The sequence below is a fragment of the Triticum urartu genome, chromosome 7A (genome assembly GCF_056163025.1).
Source record: "Triticum urartu cultivar PI428250 chromosome 7A, HENAU_Tu73, whole genome shotgun sequence".
Taxonomy (NCBI): domain Eukaryota; kingdom Viridiplantae; phylum Streptophyta; class Magnoliopsida; order Poales; family Poaceae; genus Triticum; species Triticum urartu.
In genome coordinates, this window is record NC_141879.1 from 692081782 (window position 1) to 692087889 (window position 6108).

At 45.3% G+C, this 6108-nt stretch overlaps 1 pseudogene; it reads left to right on the forward strand.

Annotated features, from left to right (window-relative positions):
- The first annotated feature begins 2077 nt into the window (after positions 1–2077).
- On the forward strand, positions 2078–3655 carry LOC147961615 (uncharacterized; annotated as a pseudogene).
- Positions 3656–6108: the final 2453 nt, after the last annotated feature.

The following is a 6108-nucleotide window of genomic DNA, read 5'->3' on the forward strand; positions in this document are numbered from 1 at the left end:
TCATGGCGAGAGAACATTTCGGCGCCGTTATCGGATGAGCCGAAAGCTCTTCCTCAGGTGCATCATCAACTGCAGAAAGATCTGATTGAGCACCTATGGAGGCTCAAGGGGGACGCCGTGTGATGAAATACGAGTTTTTATTTGTTGAACAATATAATTTGTATTGAACTATTTGTTATTGTACTATTTTGTTGAAGTATTTGATTTTTCTGTGATGAAATATTTGATAAGAAATAATTGTGTTGATAATTGAACGCCGAGACACGGCAAAACCACGCCGAATATGGGCCTATTCTCGCCCATATGGGCCCTTTATTCGCCGAAATTGGGCTGCAAAGTGGGCCAATTTTGGCGCCTGGGGGCGACGACTGGGCACAAAACCGCCCCCAGCGCCGATTGTATCGCCGGCTCGCCCCCAGGGGGCGATTTTTATGCGTCCTGGGGGGGCCAACGGCTGGAGATGCCCTAAGTGTGCAACGTTTCTAATGTTTTTCAGGGACCAACCTATTAATTCAATTCTCAATTCTAGTTCCTATTTTTTGTTTTTTTTTGTAATTTCGGAAGAAAAAAATCACCAAACAAAAAGTCCTCAATAAAATCTGAGAAAATCATATGGTGTTTTTTTAGCACTAGAGGACTAGAGGGCCAAGGCCCATCATCTGGAGGGGCATGGTGTGCCCGCAGGGCCTGGGCACCTGGTGACGGTGCCCAGCTTGCAAATGCGCCTATGACATGTGGGGCTTTCCTCCCACCTCTGTGGCTCCGGTGGCCGATTGCTTTATATAACCTTGAAACCCAACCATGAATAATTGTGAATTTTTTGGCCGCCACTTTGTGATTCTGAGGGCGATCTTCATATTCAACCATTTTGGTTACTCTCCGAAGGGGGAACTCATTTGCATCATCACCAACACCGATCCTCATGCTTCTATATAAATTATAAGTAGCACTCCAACATATCCGAACACTATTGATCGTGCATCACTGACCGGCCACTGGCCACACGTTAGTGATGAGCATGACCACTGACCTACCATAAGTACTTTGGTGCTCGGCCAGATGCTTATCATAGACCAGTAAAAATTGCCCCATCTATGATACGGTGATTCTAAATGAAAAGGCTGCTCCATTTGATATGTCTGAGTTTTCCTTCTAAATCCGACCCTTCGTCTTTCCCACCCGTCAATGATGTTGTTTAGTTCGGTTGTTATAAGCGACCTCCATGGCTCATGTACATTCCAACCCTCCCCGCCCATGACCGAGCACCAGCCACTTTTGCTTTCAGTTTGTCCTGCCCTGCTTCATCAAACGTCCTAGTGTCCTTGCCGACAACCCCGCGACCATCTCTGACAACGGTCCCCTCGCTGATACCCGTGTTGCCAGCCAGCGCGCGGCGCTACTCTGATACGGCTGCACCCATGTCGTCCCTAGCGGCATTCTGTTTCATGAGTCACCTCTACGGTCACACGATCATGGACCCCCCCCCCCCTCAATTGTTCTTATGGTGGTGCCGGTGTTGATATGCCCTACAGCCTGGTCTCCCGTGCCCAATGTATGGGTCTACAATCGACATGTGCCGCCTTGTACTTAGGTCCCAACACCGGCCACAGTGGTAAGATTCATTCCTTGTAGGTGCCGATGTATATTCTGCCATGCATGTTTTCATGAACTTAGAGGTGAAAATGTTACAATTCATATCTGCGGCGATACATATTATGTTATGCGTAGTTAGAGGTGACAATGTTTCAATTTTTATGAATGTTACAATTGGTATGTGTGATGATACATATACTATTATATATGCATTTTTAGAGGTGACAATCTATATTATTTTATGCATTCTTGTAGGTACTGATGTACTCTGCTATGCATGCTTGCACAACTCACCATCTGTCATAAGAAAACATATAAAATCCATGATATGTCATTATGCATTCCATGCGATTACATGAAGGAGGTGTTTGGATTAGAGACTGGTAACGTAAATGGTAAGGGAATTAGATCACGCTCGTAACAGGGATGTAATGGGAAAAACTATGTTTTGTTTGGTTCATGCTTGTAAAGGAATCAAGTTACGATGTGTGCTTCGGGGTCGTCATGGCCGGTGGCTGCCAAGAAGGAGAGCAGACAAGGGATGGATTTGAGAGCAGACAAGGAGGAGGACGGAGGACCGAGGAAAGGAGGAGGAAGGACGGAGCTTATACCTTTCAGCGAACGCTCGGGCGACGAGGGCGAGCTGGTCGACGAGGATCGAGGGGAGACGGAGAGGGGGCTGGAAGGCGGCGGCGCTGGTCGAGGAGGAGGAGCGGATCGTGGGAGGACAGATGTGGTAACACCAGCGTTTACGGAGGGAGGGAGGGGGGGTCCTTTTCTTTCTTGGCCCAAATTCGAATTTTTCTCCCTTTTCTTTCTTGGCCCGAATTCATAATTTTGTTGGGGGGATCCATCACATTGAAGGACATGGGGCGCCGCAATCTGCGCCGCCGGCCGCAGCGGCGATCTCGGCCGTGCTCGACGAACGACGATCTCCTCGGCGAGATCCTCCTCCGCGTGGAATTTCCCACCAGTCTCGTCCGCGCGGCTCTAGTTTGCAAGCGCTGGCTCCGCGTCTCCTCCGACCTTATCTTCCTCTGCCGCTTCCGCGACCTCCACCCACCTAGCCTCCTCGGTTTCTACGTCGAAACTGGAGGCACCAAGCCCCGATTCGTGCCGATGCCTCAGACCCCTGAGCTCGCTGCCGTCGTCCGCCGCGCTAACATCGATTTGGCCACTTTGGGCAGCGACAGCTTCTGCCTCAGCGTGGATTGCTGGAACGGGCTCCTCCTCCTCACCTCCTACCTGCACCATGGCCCTCCAATAAGAACAGTCCGCTATCCGTTGGACCCTGCGAGATACACGACCATCCTCCCGCCAGTTCCGCAAACCAGCATCCATCACGACGACTCCGCATATTACGGCAGAGAGTTCATCCTCAAAGGCGGCGACGACGGCCTGTCCTCCTTCTATCTGGCACTGGGCGTGGAAGGGCAGCAGACCATTGTGGATGTGTATGTCTTACAAGATGATATCTGGGCCATCTACTCTTCGGTTGCAAGTGAATTCACTGGTATTTCGCTACGACTCGATCTTGCTAGTTTGGTTGGTGACGGCAAGATCTGTACTCTGGCCTATGTGGGCGGGATTAATATGTTAATCGTGCTAGATCTTGTGTCCGCCTCTCTGTCGTTAGTTAACCTCCCAGAAGAGGTGTTACCGTGGCGTGGCAAGCTGTCGCTCGCAGATGATGATTCTGGGGTTCATCTGATCAGTCTCAAGGAACTTCAAATACGCATCTGGCTCCACGGGGTGGATGGCAATAATGGTGCTGCCAACTGGTTCCTTGTGAATACCATTTGTTTACGTGAGATATGTGCTAATCATGATACCGAGTCATGGCTTCAAGGATGCAGATGTACATGCACCTGGGTTCAATTCTGAGTTTATTTTCATCGAGGCGGACAATGCCCTCTATCTTTTTTATATTAAACGCAAGGTGTTAAAAAAGGTTTACGACGTGACAGAAGAGGATGATCACGTGTTTAGTGTCAGCCCCTTTATGATGGTTTGGCCTCCAAAATTCCCTCTGATGAAGGAAGGACGTGATCTGAAAGAATAACACCGTGAGGTTTGCCTCTTTTTAATCTGCCTATATAAATGTGGTGTAGTTACAATTAATGTGCACGATGCTACTATATACTTATATCTGTTTGACGATTAAAAATGTGATTGGGTAACTGGCATCCTCAGTTCCCAGCAATGAAGGAGGAATGCAAGGTTAACCTCTTGCTGATTTGTTTATTACTGTGGTCTAGCTTCCAATGTGCGTTATGCTAATATTTTATCAGGTCTAGGATGTTTACCCTGTGTGTACACTTATATTTTTATAGCAATTTCTTTTCAGGTCAGCACAGGTGCGGGGATAATTCGTTAGTGGTGTATATATAATGCACACGCTGCTTTCTACATGATTTTTTATGCTAATTGTGGTAGCAACATTCAACTTGGATATCAGGACATTTAGTATCCATTCCATATTAGACATGCTACTATGTAACTAGAATTTTAGATACTTGATTCTCCGTAGTCAGTCTGTCTTGAGTTTTAGGGATGCTTAAAGTATTGTTATGTATGTCAGGAATCAGGATACATAACAATTCAGTAGTATAGTAGGCTGGACATACTTTCTTTCAGCAGTTCATACCACATCTTAATTTGTGGTCTAGTTACAATTGACTAGTATAGAAGGGTAGACATAAATGTTGTATAGGTACAATTGATGTACATGATGCTACTATATATGTACTTATATCTGTTTGACAATTAAAAATGTGATTGGATAACTGGCATCCTCAATTCCCAGCAATGAAGGAGGAATGCAAGGCTTACCTCTTGCTGATTTGTTCAGTACTGTGGTCTAGTACCTATGCTAATATTTATCGGGTCTACGATGTTTACCATATGTGCGTACACTTATTTTTTGGTTGCAATTCTTTGTTCAGGTCTGCACACGAGGATAATTCATTAGTGGTGTATATAATGCACACGCTGCTTTCTACATGGTTTTTATGATAATTGTGGTAGCAACATTAAACTTAGATATTAGGACAATTAGTTTCTGTTCTATATTAGACATGCTACTACGTAACTAGTCCTTTATTAGGTACTTCATTCTTCATTGTTAATCGGTTCTATGTTTTAGGGATGCTTAATGTATTGTTATGTATGTCAGGCTACAGTAGGATGCAGACCATCGTCTTTGATTGCACACCAGTGCACCTGTATAGTATAGAAGGGGGAACATACATGTCTTCAGCAGTTCATACCACATCTTAATTTGCTTGGTGAGGACATATTTATTAGAAGCATGGAAGTACCAATTCAGTTGGGAAGTTATGCTAAATCGCAGTCGACCGACCAATTCTTAGTCCATACTATATTCATAGTATCTTACGTGGAGATCTGTGCAAATTTTCTTTTTAATACTTTTCTTTTTGTAGATATTCTATAAAACTCTAAAACTCTTGCTCAATTGACCGTAAGACCTGATGATTCACCATTTTGGAAGGGTCTCATGAGAGTGAAAGAAACCTTCTTCCATAGGGTGAAATTCATTGTTGGGGACGGAACAACAACAAGGTTTTGGGAGGACACTTGGTTAGGCGACACACCGCTAGCTCCCCAATATCCTTTCCTGTATCATATTGCTCAACGTAAAGAAGATTACGTAGCAACAATTTTGCAGACGGTACCCTTGAATATCCAGTTCAGGAGGTCCCTGGTAGGGGAAAGATGGGATTCCTGGTTACACCTAGTGAGGAGGTTGATGGATGTTCAACTCTCTGATCAGGGAGATACATTTAACTCGAAATTAACAAGTAATGGAGTGTTCACGGTTAAATAGATGTACTCAGATCTCATTAACTCTGGCTCAATCCCAAGATCGTTACACATCTTTAAAGTTAAGGTTCCCTTGCATATTAAAATCTTTATGTGGTTTGTTCACAAGCAAGTGATCCTCACCAAAGATAACCTGTTAAAGCGGCGATGGGTAGGGAGTTCATGATGAAACAATTCAACACTTATTTCTTGATTGCCTTGTCGCAAAGTTACTTTGGCGGTCTGTCCATGTAGCATTTAATATTACGCCTCCGGTAAGCATAGACGCGTTGTTTGGGACGTGGCTAAATGGAGTGCCTCCTCATGTTGCGTCAAGTATTCGGATTGGAATATGCGCACTTATTTGGGCTATATGGAACTGCAGGAATGATTTGATTTTTAACAGAGTACCTATTGTTAATTTCTTGCAGGTTATCTTCAGGGCTACGGCATGGATCCGTACGTGGTCGTTACTCACTCCTATGGGCTCCAGGGAGCAGCTGGCTACTCGGTGCAACTGGTGGGAGATGGTTGCCCGGGATATAATCAACCGGTTTGGATGGCGGTCACATAATAGGATATGTCCCTAGTAGCTTTTCGTCCAGCCGGTTGTGGCTTTGAGTTTATCTTGTTTTTTCGTTTTAGCTCCTTCTGTGAGCCGTACTTTGCAGACCAGACTATTTGTTTTTGTTG